Source organism: Martes martes, assembly GCF_963455335.1.
Source record: "Martes martes genome assembly, chromosome: 1".
NCBI classification, from domain to species: Eukaryota; Metazoa; Chordata; class Mammalia; order Carnivora; family Mustelidae; genus Martes; species Martes martes.
Genome location: NC_137888.1, coordinates 180,833,216 through 180,855,949, shown reverse-complemented (window position 1 = coordinate 180,855,949; position 22,734 = coordinate 180,833,216). Strand labels below are relative to the sequence as shown.

The window sequence follows — 22,734 nt, the reverse complement described above, 5'->3', positions numbered from 1 at the left end:
CAGTCAACAAAGATAACATCCTGCCTTCTCATTTCGGTGCACGTGCCATGAAAAAGTGTCCTTGTCGTGGTCTTTTTAGCACACTGTATTTTGCCTTTTTGTGCATTTTTTGGTGACTTTGTTGTTTAAAATGGTCCCAAAGCATAGCACTGAAATGCTGGTTAGTGTCTCTAGGAATAAGAAAACTGTGATGTGTCTTATGGAGAAAATGTGGGTGTTGGAGACATTTCTTTCAGGCATGAGTTACAGTTCTGTTGACCATGAGTTCAATGTTAATGGATCCACAATACACAGTCAGTAAAGTGCCTTGAAACAGAAATACACATAAACCAAGGTTATATATTAATTGGTTAATGAAAATGTTGTGACCAGAGATTCACAAGAACCTAACCCTGTGTTTCCCTTAGAAGCTGCTTCAGCATTGACTAATTCAGTCCTAATTCAGTTATACAACAGGACTTCCACAAAAAAATGAGAATGGACTGTCTATATTTTTACTGACATTAAAAAGAACTTGCTGTGATATCCTGTATGTCCTCTCTCCTTATGAATTGCCTTTAAGGTTTACTGAGGAAGGTTGAAGTTACTTTAAATGAAGTTTTTGGATGATTTCATAATTTTAGGTTTGCATGATTCCCCAGTTTCTCGTTCTCCGGATAAATGGCCTGTTGCCTCGTAGATGGCAGAGAAACTTATCTTCAATAAATTCTTCACTTGCAGATGAAACACCCCAGGACTAAAATCCCAGCAGGATTCTGTTGGAAACTTGGCAGGTGAACATTTTGCCATGTTGTAAACATTCAACACCGTTTTGTAGACGATCTGAATGATATTAAATATCAGTCATAATGAATAACCTCAACCTATATATTCATGGTAAAGTCAACCAGGGTCTTATCAGAGAGCTGGCACCTTTATTATGGGTGTGATTTTCATTTGCAAACGTTGCATAAAAGGCCCTGGCTTTGTCCTCTGGAAACACATCATGTGAGGTGGTCCAGCAGGGGAAGTGATTTGGAAAAGGAAGAGGATGTTGGGAGTTGATACAACTAAGTGAGGTGTAGGCAGAGCCAAAAAAGAAAAAAAAAAAAAAGTTTCACATGCATTTAGAAGATTAGTAACAAGTAAGTTGATGTGTCTTAGGGACACATAAACACACTCGTTTTTGTTAATGATGAACTTCTCCTGACCAAACAGTCTTTCTGTGATTGCTGATGCCATCACTGGCATCGACTGAACTCTTTGTCATGACCTTGGCTTCTCCCCCAAGCATTTCTAAATATTAGATGACATTATGGTGCTTATAGATGCCAGGCACTATTTTAATTATCAACTTTAAATATATAAACCCATTTGATCCCCAAATAATCATACAAAGTAGGGACGGTTACTGCCATCTTCATTTTCAGATGATAAAACAGAGAGGTCATGTGACTTGCCCTGGGTTCCAGCAAATACCTGGCAGAGCCGGGATTTAAGCCTGGAGAGTCTTGTTCCAGGGTCCTTTTTTCCCCTCACTACTGCTGCTACCCTGACTCTCCAGAAGCACTGGATGACTGTGGAAGAAACCCAGCTCTGACACACAAGGAAAGTTTACAGGGGCAACTTCTGTTAGCGGCAATATGCAACCCATAACTCATCTTCCTTTCCGTTCGTTTCTCTCCCCCCTCCCTCTCTTTCAGTTCCAATTTTCATATGTGAAATTCCTCATTTTTGAGTAATTTAACCACCATCACAGTCAAGATTGAACAGTTCTATCACCTCAAACAATTCCTCCATGCCCCTGTGTAGTCAGCACTTTGCCTTCACCGGCCAGAGACCAAGGGATTTCAGTCAGGGGTCCCTGACTTCCAGGGGATCCTTGTATGGAATTCAAGAGTGGAATTTGGATAAGTGTAAAAATTACATCTTTAAAAATGTAATTTTTTTTCACTCACTTCTACTTAAAAATCAGTATTCTTTCAGTTCTGAATATAAGTAACCAACTACAGAAATATTAGCCAAACAGGTCACTTGGTCTCAACAGAAATCACAGATAATCTTCTACCACATTACTGTGACTGCCTATATCCCCCAAAACTGTTCACAGTCCTGACTAGACTGAAATTATGGTACACCTGACTTTGCTCTTTACTGCATTAATAAATAAGCACCTTTGTTATTATATCACAATTTTTCATATCACAAAACTTTTCTCTGTAAAAGGACTCAACTACCTGACTGATTTTTTTTTGGTAAGATTTTATTTATTTGACAGAAAGAGAGAGAGAGAGAGAGAGCACAAGCCAGGGGAGCAGCAATGGGAGAGGAAGAAGGAGACTCAGCACTGAACAGGGAGCCCAATGTGGGGCTCGATCCCAAGACCCCGGGATCACGACCTGAGCTGAAGGCAGACACTTAACTGATTGAGCCACCCAGGTGCCCTGTGAATATTTTGGCAGATGGAGTCACTGATACCTTATTCTCCCGTCATCCCAACTAACATTTGCCCAGAATGCAAGATAGAGAAATGAGTATGATTCAGTCAATGACCAGACTGGTGGAGGAACCATGCAGCTCCCTTTCTTGGGGAGCCATCTTCCTTCACAGACAAATGCCCCTGCTGCCTTCTCTCGAGGAGGATTGTCAGGCAGCATCGCCCACTTCTATGGGCTCTGCATGGACTGCAGAGACTCCCTCTCTCTCCCAGCACTCTGCAACCTGCCACAGAGCTCACAGAGACCATACACACCTCAGGAAGACGAACCAGCCATCTGTGAGCTCCAGACTGACTCCAAGAGGGAGACGTCAAAACACAGTACCTAACTCTAAAGATTAGGCAGGAGCTGAGCATTCACCTTCTCCAATTGTTTGCAACGGCTTTGTGGACTAGATTGTATTATTAACATCCATTACTTGTACTTTGGTCTGTCGCCCCCGAATCAATGATTTCCTTCTTGATCTATTAATGTAATGAACAAATGGATAGAAAAAGGAGGATGGTAATAGGCAATTTTCCTCAGATATATAAATGGCTAATAAACAGAAGGAAAAAAATCCTTGATGTCACTGATAAGAATAAATATTAAACAAGAAAAGAATATTTCTCTTATCAAAATGTCAGAAGTGGAATTATTGGAAATAATGGAAATTTGGAATAAGACCCAGTTCTTTCTTTTGAACATCAAAAGATGAATTTGAAATTTGCTCAGGTGGCTTGGGTTGATTTTTGAAGCATATATCAAGAGGCAAGGCTAAAAGAATGAACACGAGATTCAAAATCACAAACCAAATAAAAGCAATATAAAAAAAGTCACAGATGCTGTCAATAGAACTTCACCATTTGGTAATTAGAACTTGGCCCCTGTGGCCAGGTTGGAACTTCTGACAATAGGAAGGTGGCAGACACGCTAGTGCTTCCCAAGATTCTCTTGTCTTGTTTTCCGCAGCGTTATTATCTCTCTTCAGCAATTAATATTTCATTTATAGTATTTCCATAATGTTTTCTTAACAATTACCCAATGCATCAGTGTCACTGCTGCCTCACGCTTCCTCAAGCACATCGTTTTCTTTGCAAAAGCCTATAACTCAGAGAGGACGTCTAGCACACGTGAATTCATTCTGCTGTCCTTAGAATGTGGATGGAGTTAAACTTAACAGGAAAGAGAAGCCAGAGAATTCGCAGCACGGGTGAACTCGCTGCTCACCCAGTTGAGCCCCACACCCCTGAGGGGAAGCAGGACCTGGTGGCCCAAACCCCCTGTGGCAGTCCCGCAGTAACTCTGTTCCCACAGCACACCCCACTGGCCGCTGGGGGAAGTTCACCCCGCGGGCGCAATTTATAAAAATGAAATCCTGACTTCTGGTCTACCAACTAAATTTCATGTCTAATCGATTTGGAATTCAAGAGCCATGGCCTCCTTCTGCCACTTCAGCTTCAGCGGAAACACCAGTACTTTAAAAAAGGAGTAACAACAACAACAACAACAAAGCAGTAACAATACTGTAGGTGAATTAGTTACATGTCTCATTCCATTAAATCCACCCAATGCTGTTTGTCCTTGCTACAAAGTAGAGACACAATAACATTTATTTTACAAATGAACCACAGCAAGACAGGTATTATTATTGACCTTATTTTTTAGAAGGCTTGGAGGTGTTGGGTAGTAACTCACCAAAGGCTCTAAAGAAATTAAGTGTGCAGTGAAGAGTAGAACCCCATCCAACCAGAGTTCAAGCTTACTGTCTACACTGCACTACTCCTTTTTTTTTTTTTTTTTAAGATTTATTTATTTGAGAGAGTGGGTGTGAGAAAGCATGGGCTGGGGGTGGGGAACAGGGGAGAAGGACAAACAGAATCCCTACTGAGCAGGGAGCAGGATGTGGGGCTCAATCCCAGAATCCGGAGCTGAGCTGAGGCAGAAGCTTAACTGAGCCACCCAGGCGCCCCCGTATTGCTCCTCTTATTCTTGAATGCTAAAATAAGCTTTCAGAGTTAGAAGAAAAGGAAAGAAAGAAAGGAAAAAAAAAAACCACCTGTCGCATGACAATTAGCTTCAAAGCCTCCTGTAACAGGTAAGGCCTCTTTATGCCTGACAGTTGCTGAAATTCTGCAGAGAGCACAGGCTGTTTCCTGAGCAGCTCGTACAAAGGCAGCTCCAAGGACATGCTCATCAAAATGGGGCATAAGCACATGATATCAATACCAATCAGAAGTTAAACAATAGAGTGGGCCAAGTTTGGAGCCTCTGGAACATACTGGGATGTAACAAACCTTCTCTTCCAATAAGGTGTGTATTTGTGTATGGCACTATACATAAGGTATGGATTAGGCTCCGATGGGTCTATAATAGAGAATTTCCTTATTGGGCATCTAAAATAGACTTTTTGTTTAAAAGAGATTTTATTTTATTCATTTGACACAGAGAGAGATCACAGGTAGGCAGAGAGAGGAGGGAAGCAGGCTCCCTGCTGAGCAGAAAGCCCCATGCTGGGCTTGACCCCAGGACCCTGAGATCAAGACCTGAGCTGAAGACAGAGGCTCAACCCACAAACCCGTGTGTGTGTGTTTGGGGTAAAGGTTCCTGGAGATTACATTCACCTGAGAAAGTTGCCATAGGAGGTTCCAGAAGGGGGTGGAATTTATATTCTAGGCTTGGATGAGAGAATTTTCCTACTCACATTACCAGCCATCCAATGGTAGTAATGTCTACCTGGAGTGGCGCCTGGGTGGTTCAGTCGGCTGAGCAGCTGCCTTCAGTTCAGGTCATGATCCTAGGATTCTAGGATCAAGTCCCGCATCAGGCTCCTTGCTCAGTGGGAAGCCTGCTTCTCTCTCTGCCTGCCACTCACCCTGCTTGTGCTCTCTCTCTCTCTGTCAAATAAATAAATAAAATCTTTAAAAAAAAATTAATGCTTGCCTGGAGCCCAGTGTCAGGAAGGGCTGTGAGACATGTTCTGAGTTCTACAAAGAAAACATTCTTTGCTGATTAATAATGTCTGCCCTGGCAAGGGACACGAGGGTGATCCATTTGCTGTACATTTAGTCATGACTGGAACATTCATGGAACTGCCATATCTGTTCCTCACCGCAGAGGTATCTCAGAGCTGCCAACCAGGTCTGAGAGGAAAGATCACAGTGCAGACCTGGGACTTTTAAAAATTAGAAATAATTTGAGCTGTAAAAACCCAAGGGTCCATGGGATTTATCCACAGTTGTGAGATGATAAACCGACAGATGCTCCTGGGAGGTCCAGATGACAGAACAATCACTTGGGTGAGAAACAGGAGGGAAAAAAGGCAAGCAATATGGCTGAGAATTTGTATTCCATGTTGGCCCAGGAAGGAGAGTTTTGCAGATTTGCTATTTATTCAGGAATTACTATTTCTTGGGTTTCCTATTTTTCTTATTTCTTTTCTTCATCTCTTGAAAATCTTTAGTAAAGTCTGCTTGGAAAATGTCAGCCTGTCTCGTGTGTGCTGAGGGAAAATAAAGTTTTGGTTAAGGTTTGTCAGAATATAAATGGAGGGGAACTGCCCCCTGGTGGTAGATTTGGAAAATCCCTAGTATGTCCAAGATGCCCAAAAGTGCTGGAAGCACTCAGGGCTCATGATTTTCCATGAGAGAAGTAGTGGTAAAAGAACTCTGGGAAACAACTGTATATTATATAATTTATACTCACATATTATTTAATATATTATACATATGATTTCCCTTTCTTGGCAATGTACAATATTTGTTAGTATTTTAAGCCCCTAAGAAGTCCCTCAGTAAAGAAATTCTAACTCCTTTTAATTCAGCTTTTCCTAAATTTACTTGAACATAGACATGATTATTTTAAAAATTAACCTAACATTTTGAGAGACATGAATCTTAAGGGGAAGGAAAGAATATAAGGTCATGTTTTCTTCCAATATGGAGATTTCCTTTCCAGAGCTTTTCCCTGATAAAGTCTAGAAAATTTACATTTTTATGTATAGCATTCTCTTGCATCAACTCCAACATTGTCATTAGTAAAAAGCTGTGTACATGGTAAAGGATAATTTCCAGTTGGAGATAAAAATATTTACATATTTCAAGTCACAAGCTTGTGCTGAAGAAAAGCTAATAGAGCATCAATACACTCAAATTTTTCAGGTACAACTATCCAGTAGAAATTCTAGAAGTGATCATGCAGTTTATAGACTGCTCTCCTGACACTACAGCTCTTTATAGTTAGTAGATAGGAAAACACATTGTGGGCTCTGGAGCCATATTTCTGGTGTCCCTACCTCTCACCAGCTGTGTAACCTTGAGCATGTTACATAACTTCTCTGTTCTCAATGTCCTTCCTCATCTCTGAACTGGAAATAACAGTCTATCCTAGTCTCTGAAGATTAGATGAGTCAATACATGTAAGGTCTTAAAAGAGTTCTGGGCAGTTAGTTAGCAATTTGTGTTTCTGAATTTGAGATACTAAATTCAAAAGTATGAAGCATCATTTAAAAGGAAAATAATTCTTTTCCCTTTAAAAATATTGTTCTTTCATTTTGGGCCATGAGACCATTAAGAAATTTGGGCTATCACTAAAATGTATTAGGGTGATATTTTAGCTATTAACTTTTTAAATTTGGAAATGTTCCCTCTTAATGTTTTTTACAGTTGCAGTAGAACTATATACATAGGATAAAACTTACCCTTCAAACCATTTTTAAGTGTACAGTTTTGTGGCATTAAGTACATTTATTTGGTTGGGCAATCAACTCCACCATCCCTCTCCAGAACATTTTCATCATCACAAGATGACACTCCGTATCCACTAAGCAGTGACTCTTCATTTCCTCTAGCCCCTGGCAGCCATCATTCCACCTTCTGTCTCTATGAGTTTGACAACTCTAGCAACCTCATACAAATGGAATCATGTGATATTTGTCGTATCGTGTCTGGTTTATTTCACTTAGCAAAAGTCTTCAAGGTTCTTCCATATTGTACCATGTGTCAGAATTTCATTCCTTCTGGTTCCTGACTAATATTCCATTAGTATGGATATATGTATATACCACATTTTGTTTATCAAGTCACCTATCAATGGATGTTTGGCTTGTTCCTACCAGTGGTTACTGTGAATAATGCTATAGACATTGGTGTATAAATACCTGTTCAAGAAGTCTTTGTTTACAGTATTTTTACATATACACCAAGGGGTAGAAGTGCTAGATCATATGGTAATTCTAGTTTCATTTTTTGAAGAATCACCACACCGTTTTCCATAGGGGCTGCACCATTTTACATTCCCACCAACAGTGCACAGGATTCCAATTTCTGACCAGCTTCACCAACACTTATAAGAAATACACACACACTGATCTCAGGGTCCTGGGATCGAGCCCCGCATCGGGCTCTCTGCTCAGCGGGGAGCCTGCCTCCTCCCCTCTCTCTGCCTGTCTCTCTCTGCCTACTTGTGATCTCTGTCTATCAAATAAGTAAAATAAAATCTTTAAAAAAAAAAAAAAAGAAATACACACACACACACACACACACACACACACACACACACACACACACAGTAGCCATCCTAATGGACATGAACTGGTATCTTATTGTGGGATTTGATTTGCATTTTCCTAATAATCAGTGATGTTGAGTATTTATCATTTTTAAGCAGTTCTGAAGCAGACTTCCATAGAAAGGGCACATATTTTGATCCTTACCATTCATCTGACATTTCGATTTTTTTATATTCATACACAACTTTGGTGATTTTAAAGTTATTTTTTGCTTTGAAGGGAAAAAAAGAACTCATGTCTGTTTTCTTTTTAATTTATTAATTATATTTTTCCTTAGATGTAATTTAATCAGTGTGTTTTATCCAAAGTCTAGAAGCTACACATTTTCCAGGGGCCTAGAAAGATTATTCTAGAGCTAAAAAACAAGCAAACAAACTTAATGGCTTCTAAATACAAGAAAAAGACCTACTCAACCTAAAGTAACAAATATTTAAGTTAAATTAAATTTCATATTAATACAAAATTACAAAAATTAACATATTGTCAAACTTTGTTAGTTGATAAATTAATTGTAGTTTATATTAAATTACATTATGGTTTAGAATAATTCCAAGTTAGTTTAGTTGGCATGAATCATCAAGGACACAGGATGAGTCTTGAAGAGTTACAGCCAATAATACACTAAATGAGTTTCATAAAACAAATAATTTCAAAATCAGAATTAAAAAGTCTTTAAAAAAGGAATAGAGCAAAAAATTTTCTTTAATGTGGGATATATGTGTGTTTTAATATGCTTGATATCATGTAGGTGAGTATCTAAATGTAAAAATTACTAGGGCTGACAAATATTTTTAAATGTCCCTCACTGTAATAAATCAAAACAAATTAAACTTATTAAAAACCTCTGCCCTGGAGCACCTGGGTGGCTCAGTAGGTTAAAGTCTCTGCCTTCAGCTCAGGTCATGATCCCAGGATCCTGGGATCGAGCCCCACATCGGGCTCTCTGCTCAGCGGGGAGCCTGCTTCCTCCTCTTTCTCTGCCTGCCTCTCTGCCTACTTGTGATCTCTGTCTGTCAAGTAAATAAAAATAAAATCTTAAAAAAAAAAAGAAAGAAAAAAAGAAAAAAAAAAACCACCTCTGCCCTTGCAGGCGCCTGGGTGGCTTAGTCGGTTAAGCATCTGTCTTTGGCTCAGGTCATGATCTCAGGGATTAAGGGATTAATCTCTGGGATTAAGTCTGATTAGGCTCCCTGCTCAGTGGGCTCCCTCTGTCCCCCCAACTCCTACTCATACTCTCTTTCTCAAATAAAATAAAATCTTCAATAATAATAATAAATAAAAACCTTTGCCTTTCAAAAGACAACATTGAGAAAAAGAAAATAAGCTAGACTCTGGGAGAAAGTATTTGCAAAGCATACATCTGAGAAAGGACTTGCATCCAGAATATATAAAGAACTCTCAAAATTCAATAAGAAAACAAAACACCCAATATTTAAAAAATGCACAAAAGATTGAATCAGACAGTTCGCTGAGAAGATATATAGATGGAAAGTTAGACTATGAAAAGATATTTATCAGCTGTCTTTCAGGAAACGCAAGTTAAAACCGCAATGAGTTGTCAGTACATACCTATTTGATTGGATAAAATGGAGCAAGACTGGTCATACCAAGTACTGACAAGAATGTGAAGGAACTGGAACTCTTTCAGTGCAGGTGGGATATAATATTGTACAACCATTTTAGAAAGCAGTTTGGCGATTTCTCGAAAAGTTAAACATATACCTACCGTACGATCCAGCCATTCTACTCCCACAGGATATTTACACAAAAAAAGCGAAAGCATATATCCACATAAGGATTTATACACGAATATTCATAGTAGCATTATTTGTAATAGTAAAAAACTAGAAACAACTCAAATGTCCACCAATAATGAACAAATAAGCAAATGGAGGTTATTCGTATTATGGAATTCAACTCAACCATAAAAAGGAACAGAACATCCACAATCCTAGAGCATGGATGAATCTCAAAATAATGATGCTGAGTGAAAGATGCCAGACAAAACGATTTGCAGTGTAGGATTTCATTTACATAAAACTGTAGGACATGCAAACTAATATACAGTGAAAGAAGCAAGATCCATGGCTGTCTGGGGCAAGGCGGGGGTAGGTGTGCTAGGAAGGGGGAATTACAAAGGTGCATGAGGAGACTTTTGGGAATGATGGATGTTTTCATTAATTTGATTATGGTGATGGGTTCATGAGTATAAACATACGTCAAAACTTATCAAACTGTCCACTTTACTTTTTTATTTTTTTTGGCTTTTCAGCTCTAAGGTGTTGCTTCATTTTATTGCCAAAACAGTGCTGAACATGCAACAGAAGGTAAGACACGGTTCTCAGACGATCCTCTTTCTTAACGATACTTGAAAATATTTTGTCATTTTTATCATTCTCCTTTCCCTCTTTTGCCTTTTTGTTTGTTTGTTTCAAATTTTTATTTAAATTCTAGTCAGCATATAATGTAATATTGGTTTCAGGAGAAGAATTAAATAATTCATCACTTCCATACAACACATAGTGCTCATCACAAGTGTCCTCCTTAATATCCACCACCCATCTAACCCATCCTCTACCCACCTCCCCTCCAGCAACCCCCAGTTTTTGTTCTCTATAGATAAGAATCTCCCATGGTTTGCCTCCCTTTCTCTTTTTTTCCCCCACTTCCCCTACAATCACCTGTTTTGTTTCTTAAATTCCACATGAGTGAAATCATGTGGTATGTCTTTGTCTGACTGACTTATTTTGCTTGACATAATACACTCTAGCTCCATCCACGTCATTGCAAATGGCAAGATTTCATTCTTTTTGATGGCTGAGTAATATTCCATTGTGTGGGGTGTGTGTGTGTGTGTGTACACTTTTTTTGTTTTCTTGAGACACAAGTGACACACAGCTCTGTGTAAGTTTAAGGTGTACAGTATAATGACTTGACATAAACATATTGTAAAAGTATTACCACAATAAATTTAGATAACGTCCCTCTCCTCAGATAGTTACAACATTTTTTTTCCCTCAAATTCTGCACTTTATTTTTATTTCTTTATTTTTTAAAGTAAACTCTACATTCAACCTGGGGCTCAAACTCACGACCCTGAGATCAAGAGTTGCACGCTCTACTGACTGACCCACCAAGCACCCCTGAAATTTTATACTCTGAGTATGTGCAGTTTATGGCTGGCCATTTATACCTTCAGGAATCTGCTAAGGAAAGCCCTCAAGTTGTAACAATTAAACAATGGACAGGTATATAAAGAATCAACTCTCATGTGACACCATCCATGAGATCGTCTCCTTGAGGCCACCAACCTGAATAGCTTGGGGTGTGCACCCTTCCATATATCCTCTCTACTTATATAAACTTATGACCATGGGATAGGGTTTAAACATTTTGGAAAATGGGGAACCCATTAAAATGTGATTTTTATGGAATTTTATTAGGGTTTTAAAAAAATCTGTTATGCATAAAAATTTCTGGATGTTCTGATATTGAGGCTCATTTTTTATAGCCAACATGCCTTAGATGCTTTACCCGCAAAGGGGGTATAAAACTAGAAATAGAAGTATCTTGCATTGCAGGAAGTTATGAGATAGAGGAGTCTGTCTTCATTGAGGGAGGGATAAGACCAAATTCTTTCTATATCAAGAGCCTGTTTTCCACAAGATATCATTTAATCTAGAAAAGGAAAACGATTTCATGTTTTAAATTGTAATTAAATTCGCACTCCAGGTTAAACAGTGCAGAGGGATATTAGATGTGAACATGTTCAATTATAAACAGACCTTTCAGGATTGGTTTGGCGGCAAACTGGAAAATTGTTACCACTCCATGGTTTTACCACAGGTCAAGATGACTTAAAAAAAAAACCTCCAATTCAAAAAATGTTAAAATATATGCTTCCTGTGAAAAATGCAAAAAATTCACAAGTATATAGGACAAAGTTTTCTTCTCTCCTGCTCTGCCTACTCATTTCATCTGTTAGACAATTGCCATCAAAATCTGCAGGTATCTTTCCATACTATATTGTGCCCGTGGACAAGCATGTCTGTGTGTGTGTGTGTGTGTGTGTGTGTGTGTGTGTGTGTCTGCTTTTTTTTTTTTTTTTAAGATTTTATTTATTTATTTGACAGACAGAGATCACAAACAGGCAGAGAGGCAGGCAGAGAGAGAGAGAGAGGGAAGCAGGCTCCCCGCTGAGCAGAGAGCCTGATGTGGGGCTCGATCTCAAGACCCCAGGATCATGACCTGAGCCGAAGGCAGAGGCTTTAACCCACTGAGCCACCCAGGCGCCCCTGTGTGTCTGCTTTTATTTTTGTTTTGTTCATTTGTTTTTTTCTTTCAAGTTTTAAAAATTCTGATAAAACAGGACATAAATCTGCCATTTTCATCATTTTTAGGTGCACATTTCACTAGCATTAATTACAGTCACAATGTTGTGCAACCATCACCAATGTCTGTCTCCAGAACTTTTCCAGCAGCCCAAACAGTAGCCATTAATCACCAACCCCTCATTCCTCCCTCATCCCACCTCCTGATAATTTCTACTTGCTCTATGAATTTGCCTATTCCAGATAATTCATGTAAGTTAAATCGTGCAACTTTGGTCCTTTGCTGTCACTTAGTGTAATGTTTCCAAGGTTCGTCCATATTGTAACATGTATCAGAAGTTCACTCTTCTTTATGGTTGAAGAATATTCCATTGAAGACCAAATTTTGCTTGTTCATTCATCCACTGATGGACATGTGGGTTATGTTCATTTGCTTTCAACAAATAGTATTTGCTATACTATTTGCATAGTATACACAATTTCGGCAGGAAATCCTTAACACATTTCATGGGCCACATTGTTCTATTGGATGGAAATGCCATCACTTATTTACTGCTCTTCTATTAATAGATAATATAAACTTCTCCCATATTTTTGTTATAAAACAACACTAGAGCGATCGCACTTGTACATACAGCATTTTGGACTCATACCAGTTTGTCTGGAAGATAAAGTTCTATTATCTGGTTAACGGAAATGTGCATTTAACATTTTGATAAATACTGCCAAGTTAGCTTCCAAAAATATTGCTCTTACTGACAGTTTCATTAACAGTGACTCTGAGAGCCTTTTTGTCCATATCTTCCCCACAGGGGTATTTTGAATTTTTTTTCATCCTTGCCAGTTTGACAGGTGCAGTTGGTTATTTAAACAAGGTATACTATAATCAGGGCTGATATTCAGTAACAATGCATGTATGCAGCTGCATTGATATTAAAATACTAAAATTTCTCCATAGTGGTGGGCAAGTGATCACGGCCCTGAGCCCCACCCTTGAACTCTGCCCACCTCCACACAATCCTGCATCTGAAGGGTAAACATCCTGCCCAACCGTATGGGTCTACAACTGTTCAAGTTGGTCCTTATTTGCATTGATGAGTCAGCATTTAGAATCTTGCTCCTGCCCCCATGAGGCTAATTTTTTGTGAGGCCCACTGATTATCTCCCTGCTCTAGTTCTGAACCTCTAGTCCTGTAAAGCAATCATCTGTCTCAATGACAAGACCTGTGCTACTGGGATCAGGGACCCCGTCGCTTTCTTTCATTCTGTCATTCCCAGAATGGTTCCAAGTACATCATATACAGCAGCTGCTGGACCAGGATCCCAGAATATTACCATGAAAACACAATGCTGGGCCTTGTAGAACTTACAGACCAGTAAGGAAGGTAGGAAAAATAACTGAAGAACTGAGTAAAGAAAATAATTCCCGGGGTGCCTGGGTGGCTCAGTGGGTTAAAGCCTCTGCCTTCGGCTCAGGTCATGATCTCAGGGTCCTGGGATCAAGCCCTGCATCGGGCTCTCTGCTCAGCAGGGAGCCTGCTTCCCCCCTCCTCTCTGCCTACCTCTCTGCGAACTTGTGATCTCTCTCTGTCAAATAAATAAATAAAATCTTAAAAAAAGAAAAGAAAAGAGTTCCCAGTAAGAATGAGTGCCATAAAGGAGACAGGCTCTGATGATGAGTGAATGAATGGTTAACTCCTGCCCCTTCTGTCGATCTGTGCATTCTCTCTGTTACCTACTTTATTTTTTAAATATTTATTTATTTATTTATTTGAGAGAGAGAGAGAAAGAGAGAGAGCATAAACAGAGGGGGGAGGGTCAGAGTGAGAGAAAGAAGCAAATTCCCCACTAAATAGGGAGACTGATGTGGGACCCAATCCCAGCTGGGATCAGCACCTGAGCCGAAGACAGATGCTTAATCAACTGAGCCACCCAGGCGCCCCTCTCTTCTACCTACTTTAAATAGCCAAGCTCATCACCTGTCAGATGGTAAGGACAAAAAGAATTTTCAATATTCCTTGTTGGGGAAATATGGACAAAAAGGCTATCACAGTTACTGTTGATAAGAATGTCAGTAGGGGTGTTATTTTGGGAGACGATGTCACGGGGTAGGGTTCTCTTTTGCAGACAGGTCTGAGACAGACAGAACATGCAAGGGGGTCGGAGCAGGGAGGGAGGGCTTACAGGCTGTGCTGGGTAGTGAGCGCAAAGGCTCATAGGTAACGTGTCACGCAGATAGTGCGTGCAAAAGAGCTGGTGTGATTTAGAGGGACAGGAAGAAGGAATGAGTGAGCCCAGAACGCTAAGAGGGAGAGGGGCGAGATAAGTGGCCATGGCCAGATCATACCATGCCTTACAGATTACAGCCAAGAGTCTGAGATGATCTGATTTGTAATTTAAGATCCTACATCACTTAACGTTTATATTCTCTGATTCTTCTCAAAGTACCTAAATGACTAAGAGTTTGAGAGCTTTTATCCTTAACCTCATGGGTTCCCGTGATAGTGGCATGGACAGTGCCTACAAACCCAGGGTTAGACAGTCCCCTCCGTTTCCCTTACATCTTTTAGGCTCCTCCACATCCTACTCCACAAAAAACCAACAACGGTAATTTCCATCCCTGAAGGAGACTCTACTTTGCTCAATGATAAAATCAGCTATGAACTACTGAGCCCTGTTTGTGCGCTCGCCATTCTTCCAAGCGCTTTGTATCTATTAATTCGTCTCATCTACTCATCCTCACCGACTCAAAAAAAAAAAGAAAAAAAAGAGGCAAAGGTAGATTAATCATTTTGGCCACAGTCATAAAAGGGGTCAGTGGAAGAGCAAGAATCTTGAGTCCCTGTCCTTGATGGCTAGGCGACACTCCTCCCTGGCAGGTGTATGGACATTGCAATCCAACTGTTTATTTCACTCTGGGAAGCATTTTGAGGGACTGTGAAAATACTGTCCTGACCTGATGTACTTTCTGCTTGTGCACAACCCATACTTCTGCATGTTACACGTCAATATCCTTCAAATTACCTTTGCCCATCAAATAGGGACTTCCGAGATCAGCTAATAAAGAAACATCTGAGATATCATAGAGTGGGACTACCGACACGCCTGGCAGTTTGGTTTGCATAGCACTGCTATAATGAAATATTTCATTGCCCCTCTTACTATCTTATAAAAAGCAGTGGAAAATGGGGCAAAAAATCCCCAAAGTATTAATACTAAAGGTACAAAGCACACATTTATTACAATAAAGCTAAGCATGAAAATCAATGCACGCATGAAAACAATCAACCATTAGCTTGCTCAACTGCCCACTAGACTTCGCGGGCCAAGTGCTCAGCTGTGAACAAAAAGATAGTAATTTTACAACTGAATGTCTAAAATATTAGAAAAACACTGGAGGAAATGTGTCGATGGCGCTGGATAATTAGTGCAGGACTTACTAGGTTTTTGTTTGTTTTGCTGTCTGAGAAGAGAACCCCTTTATAAAAAGCAAGTCTATTATTCAACTTTTGGGCATTTTGGTTTCATTTGAGAATAGGGAGTTAACTGCATGTACTAATTTTCTTCCTCATGGCTACAGCACAAATATTTTGATGTTAGATCATATCATGTATCCTATCCTATCCTATCCTATCCCCATTTGACAAGTCAATGTACAGTCACGCATGGACATGTAGAAACCCACTCTCTTGTACTAAGCCATCAGACTTCAGCATTAATAGAGATGTCTGCTTACCTTAATAGTAAGTATTCTCTTGCCCTCTTTTTGTTTTCACTGTAATAATCTTCAGATTTGATTGGCTGTGCGCAGATGTCATCTTTTTCTTTCACACATTCTTTCTTCTGGATTTCTCATCAAAGCCTGTAATGCAGAAAAGAGAGACTCCTTAATTTCTGTATGTGCACAGGAAAGAACTGGAGCTCTCAAATTGGTGATACTTCTAATTTATTTCTAATTTTCCCTTGGCAGGCTACAGTTTAATCACAGTTTTAGAAATTTACCCTAATGAGATTTAAAAGAGAGCTATCTCAAAATACAAATGAAACTGAGGCAATTCTCAACAACTAGAGATCTGGTACTGATTTGGCCCCTTCCATCATGCACTTCATTGACTAGAGGGTGTCGCTGTCTCTGGAGGGGAGATTCTGCAGGGCTAACCCTTATCTACAGTCAGTTATAAAATCAGGGCTGTGAAAGTGGGAGTAATCAATAAAACCTCCCCTCCGAATCCATGTTCCAGAGTCACCGGAACCAGGATAGCGCTCCCCAATCTCATTTTAACAGCTGTCAGTTGTGGAGAGAAGGGAATGCATCTCATGAATACTGATGAAATTACTGGGTGTGTTATGCCATAAGATGTTCATTTACATGTACTTGGCATTTTCCCTATAAAAGAAAGGGCAACAGCCATTCTTCAGAAGCTCTCCTAGAGTCAGGAAGTGAGCTTCTCCTTGTCGACTATGGGCCAAACTGTTTCACACACACTGGTGTGTACAAACTGGACAGCAGGGCGGAAGCAGCAGGGGTGGCATTCCCTGGTTTGCCATGTGGGTAAATAAAATCCAACTGTGGGACCAGCCCCGCGGCACCTCCCCACTCCACCCGCTCCTCAGCTCTCCCTGGGCAAGGACACAGGGGTGACGTGGAAGATGACAGCAGGACGCAGAAAGAACTCGGTACGATTTGATCATCAGCGCCTTGGCCCCCGTCTCCTTACTGACGCCATGTGACCCATCCATCTTTTCTGACAGGAGTGCCACCACAATGACGGCATGGTTTAGGTTGGGAGTCTCCCGCAGGCAATATTTTCAGTGTCCTTTTAGGACAAAAATAGATTTGTTTTAGGAAACAGAACAGTTCACTTATCTTTGAATCTTAAAGCTAGTAAGATGCTAATTTTATGTAAGGTATTTTCCAGTAAACATTAACCAAATTAAATTGAAATAGTGGGATCTCAGGTTGCTAGAGGGTAGCCATGGGACTAGGGTGATGGTTTGGGTAGTACCCAATCAGGATGAAGACCTCGCACGTCTCCTAGGCCCCACGGCTTCCAGGTAAAAGACTGGGTTTAGAATATACTAGAGGTATAGTGTAGTCCCAGACTCCACTTTACAGATAAGATAAAGGCAGCTCGGAGAGAGAGAAGGTGACTTGCAGAAGGACATGGGGGGAATTGGCACTACGATGACTCAGTACATTTTCTGCATTATCGAAACATCTCTCTACAACTTTCATGTGTCCATCAGGTAACACAAGTTCCTTGAGGGGTCATTAAGTCTTGTAAATAATGATAGAACAGGCAGCATCTGGCATCAGGTATAAGGAAACTCGTTAAGTCCCTTACTTCTTTAGTGTTAACAAAGACTGCACAGTTGATGACAGCTCAGATCACAAGGGCAGAAAAGAGAGGGGTGCCTGAGTGGCTCAGTCAAGCGGCTGACTCATGACTTCAGCTCAGGTCATGACCTTAGCATCATGAGATTAAGCCCGGCACTGGGCTCTACACTCAGCGGGGAGTCTGCTGAAAGATTCTCTCCCTCTTCCCCTCCCCCAACTTGGGCTTGCTCTCTCTCTAAAATAAATCAATAAGTCTTAAAACAACAACAACAACAAGGACAGAAAAGAGAGAAACAGATATTTCCCGATTGTCTGGAAAGGCAACTAATCATGGCGTGCCCACCATAAGTCATACAGTGTGGGGGGCACATCACTCACATTGCACCCGACGCTTCTAGGAACTCTGAAAATCATACAGGTATTATTATATTATGAAGATGAGGAAACGGAGTTGGGGAAATATGATACCTTGTCTGAGGTAATACACAGCTAGTGAGTTCTTTGTCATTTTTGTTTTTTCTTTTTTAAATTTTAATTCTTGCATGCTTCATATATGGTGTTATATTAGTCTTGGGTGTTCGATATCGTGATCCAGTCCTTCCACACACCACGGGGTGCTCATCGCAAGTGCACACCTTAATCCCCAACACCTATTTCCCCCCTCCCCCCCACCCACCTCTCCTCTGGCAACTCTCTGTTTGTTTTCTATAGTTAAGAGTCTGTTTCTTGGCTTGTCTCACTTTTTCCCCCTTTCCTCGTTTGTTTCTTAAATTTCAGATATGAGTGAAATCATATGGTATTTGTCTTTCTCTGATTGACTTATTTCACTTGGCATAATACTCTCTGGCTCCCTATGTGTCCTTTCTACGGAGAAATAAGCTAAAAGCACTATGGGAATATATTCCACAAAAACTGGTAGCATTTATGAAGGATATGTCTTTAAGATCTTTGAATATACCAAATATGCAAATGCAATTAGAGCATATCCTGTAACTTCTCCATAAAACTCAGTGAAGGATACTTGTGATATTAAGTACCTGAGGGTGAGCAAAGTCGTTCAAGGTCTCAGCGGGTTAGGGCAGATGACATACGATCACCTCTGTACCAGTTTGCTTAGGCTGTCACAACAAATGCCATATGTTGGGTGGCTTGAACGGCCTTCACAGCTCTGGAGGCTGGAAGCCCAAGGTCAAGGTGGCAGCAAGGGTGGTTTCTCTTTTGCAGGTGGCTGCCCTCTTGCTGCCTCCTCCCGCGTCTTTTCTCTGTGTGCCTACATCCCTGGTGTCTCTTACTGTGTCCAAATGTCCTCTTCTTATAAGGACACCAGTCAGACTGGATTAGGGCTACCCTAACACCCTTAAAGCCTCATTTTATTTTTCTTTAAATTCACATATAATTAATGAACAGTGTTACATGGGTTTCATGTGCACAATAATGTGGTTCAACAATTCTATACCTAACTCAGTGCTCATCACAATAAGGATCCTCTTAAACCCCTTCACCTCTGTCACCCATCCCCCACCCAACTGCCCTCTGCAAACCATCTGTTCTCTATAATTTAGAATTGGTATTTTGTTGTTGTTGCTGTTGTTCGTCTCTCTCTCTCTCTCTCTCTCTCTCTCTCTTTTTTTTTCATTTGTTTTGTTACTTAAATTCCACAGATGAGGCATGCCTGGGTGGCTCAGTCTGTTAAGTGTCTGCCTTCAGCTCAGGTCATGATCCCAGAGTCCTGGGATCAAGTCCCACATCAGGCTCTCTGCTCAGCAGGGAGCCTGCTTCTCTCTCTGCCTCTGCCTGCCTCTCTGCCTGCTTGTGTGCTCTCTCTTTCTCTGACAAGTAAATAAATAAAATCTTTTTTAAAAAATTCCACAGATGAGTGAAATTATATGGTATTTGTCTCTCTCTAATTGACTTATTTCACTTAGCATTATAACCTCATAGATCTATCCCTGTTGTTGCACATGGTAAGATTTCATTCTTTTTTATGGCTGAGTAATATTCTATTGTATATATATATATATATACCACATCTTCTTCATCCATTCATCTATTGATGGACACTGGAGTTGTTTCCAAATCTTCGTTATTATAAATAAACTTGTAATAACCCTAAGGGTGCATGTATCTCTTTAAATTAATGTTTTTTGTTTCTTTAGATATATACTCACTAGTGGAATTACTGGTTCATGTGATAATTCAATTTTTAATTGTTTTGTGGGACATGCATACTGTTTTCCACAGTGGCTGCACCAGTTTGCATTCCCACCAGCAGTGCACAAGGGTTCCTTTTTCTGCACAGCCTTGCCAACATTTATCATTTCTCATGTTATTGATTTTAGCCATTCTGACAGGTGTAAGGTGATATCTCATTGTGGTTTTGCTTTGCCTTTTCTTTTTTACATGAAGAAATCTTTAAAATTTTATTGACATAAAAGACTTGATTAAATGAAGTAATATATTCTATAGTCACCAATATGAAGATATTGTAAACATGGAAGTCCTTCCCAAATTGTTTCAAACATTTATCCTAATTCCAATAAAAATTCCAGTTGAATTTCTTTAGGCAAAAATAGAAAATGGCTCAGAACTTCAGAGTTTAGAACATAGCTTTGCTTTGCAATTTCCTGATGATTAGTGATGTTGAGTATCTTCTCAAGTGTTTGTTGGCCATCTGTATGTTATCTTTGGACTATGTTTCTTCATAGTCGTCTGCCCATTTTAAATTGGATTATTTGGTTTTTGGGCATTGAGTTGCATAAATTCTTTATATAGTTTGGATATTAACTCCTTATTGGATATGTCATTTGCAAACATCTCCCATTCAGTAGGTTGTCTTTTTGTTTTGTTGCTGGTTTCCATCACTGTGCAATATGGGGTACTCCCAATAGTTTAATTTGCTTTTGTTTCCCTTGCCAAAGGAGACATCTAGAAAAATGCTTCTCTGGCTGCTGTCAAAGAGATTACTGCCTATGTTTTCTTCTAAGAATTTCATGGTTTCAGGTCTCACATTTAGCCTTTATTCCGTTTTATTGTTGTGTCTGGTGTACAAAAATGGTCCAGTTTCATTCTTTTGCATGTAGCTGTCCAATTTTCCCAACACCATTTGTTGGACAGATGGTCTTTTTCCTACTGAAAAGATTGTTGCCTCTTTGTCAGAGATTAATTGACCATATAATCATGGGTTTATTTCTGGGCCATCTAGTCTGTTCCATTGATCTATGTATCTACTTTTGTGCCAGTACCATACTGTTTTGATTATTACAGCTTTGTAGTATATCTTGACATATGGGATTGTGATACCTCCTGTTTTGTTGTTCTTTTTCAAGATTGCTCTAGAAGCCTCATTTTAACTTAATCACCTCTTCAAAGGTTTTATCTCCAAATATAGTGACATTCTGAAATATTAGGGGGTCAGAGCTTCAGTCTATGAATGGTAGAACACAATTAGCCCAGACCACCCCCTAAGTAACTGCTTCTGGTGTCACACCAATGCAAACCCAGGTACTAGAAAAGTGACAAAGCTGCTACACGCCATCAACTTTCAGTGTCACTTCAAAGATTTAAAACCCTCTAAAATTTGAATTCCGGAATCTCAGGGTCTACTACAGGTTTTGCATTTAAAAAAACAAAGGAGGGAAAGGTCATGATGCAACAAACTTCAGTCACAATGGTCTAAATGGGGGTCAGAAAACTACTGCTGTGAATTAAATCCAGACTGCTGCCTATTTCTGCAAGTAAATTTTTTTTTTTTGGCGGGGGGGCACACAGTCACATCTTCACATCTAGTCATTTAAAGACTCTCTATGGTTACTCTTCAGATTGAATAGCTGTGCCAGAAACACAAGACCAAAATTATTTACTATCTGGCCTTTCACAGAGATAGCTTGCCAACTCCTGCTTTAAACTACGTTGGTCAGGTCTCTTTACCGTAGGACTTTTCAGGGTCTGGAAAATATATATTTCAAACTTCAAGGGGGAGGACATACAATAAAATTGCATCTTGCATGGGAAATGATTTCTAAAGTTAACTCAAAGTGAAAAGGGTGTATGGTCACAATTAACACTGGGGATCCCTTAAGGGAAGTCCCACACCAGAGTCTATCTTTGCACGTCATCATCAATATGGCCAATTTTTCCTCCAAAGTTGCAACAGATAAAATTGTTTTTGAGCACCACATGAAAGAGTTGCCATTTTTTTATGGGCCACTTGTATACAAAGTTGCCTACCTTTAAATACCAGAATCCCTGTAAGCATGGTAAGAAATTTGAAAGAACTAATATCTACCAAGGAATGGGGAGTCAGGATACCAACTCACACTTATATTTTGAATTTGCCGATAGGTACTTGATCTGACTTTGCTGGAAGGTTGTTGAGTTGGGTTTGTTGTTGTTGTTTGCATTGTTTCTCAGTTTAACCTCTCCTATCCCATATCCCTTGAGCCCCCGATGCCAGAAGCTTATAACAGGACCTGTGTTCCATGGAACACAGTTAGAGAAATGCAGAAATACTCAAACCATGGGTATCATGGATCAATCTATTGGACAGAGGACATGTATGATGTTTCCGTAACACTAATTGTAAGAGAAGTATAGGACAAAACCACAATAAGATACCACTTCATATCCATTAGGTGGGCTATTTTCAAACTGAAAATTAATAAGTGTTGGTGAAAATGTGGAAAAGTTGGAATCCTTACATGTTACAGATGGGAATGTCAAATGGTGCTGCCATTGTGGGCAGTTCTGGCTAGGAAGTTCCTTAAAAAATTGAACATAGGGATGTGAGGGCGATCTGGCTGCGACATCTGTCACCCCATTGATCGCCAGGGTTGATTCGGCTGATCTGGCTGGCTAGGCGGGTGTCCCCTTCCTCCCTCACCGCTCCATGTGCGTCCCTCCCGAAGCTGCGCGCTCGGTCGAAGAGGACGACCTTCCCCGATAGAGGAGAGGACCGTTCTTCGGTCAAGGGTATACGAGTAGCTGCGCTCCCCTGCTAGAACCTCCAAAAAAAAAAAAAAAAAAAAAAAAAAAAAAAAAAAA

At 40.0% G+C, this 22,734-nt stretch overlaps 1 protein-coding gene across 1 annotated transcript in view; it reads right to left on the bottom strand.

Moving 5' to 3' along the window:
- FRMD4B (FERM domain containing 4B) overlaps window positions 1-22,734 on the bottom strand; it is a 330,954-nt gene that overhangs the window by 207,086 nt on the left and 101,134 nt on the right. The window contains exon 2 of the mRNA XM_080800053.1: window positions 16,093-16,218. The gene's annotated coding sequence lies outside the window, so the exon portion shown is untranslated. The remainder of the gene's footprint in view (window positions 1-16,092; window positions 16,219-22,734) is intronic.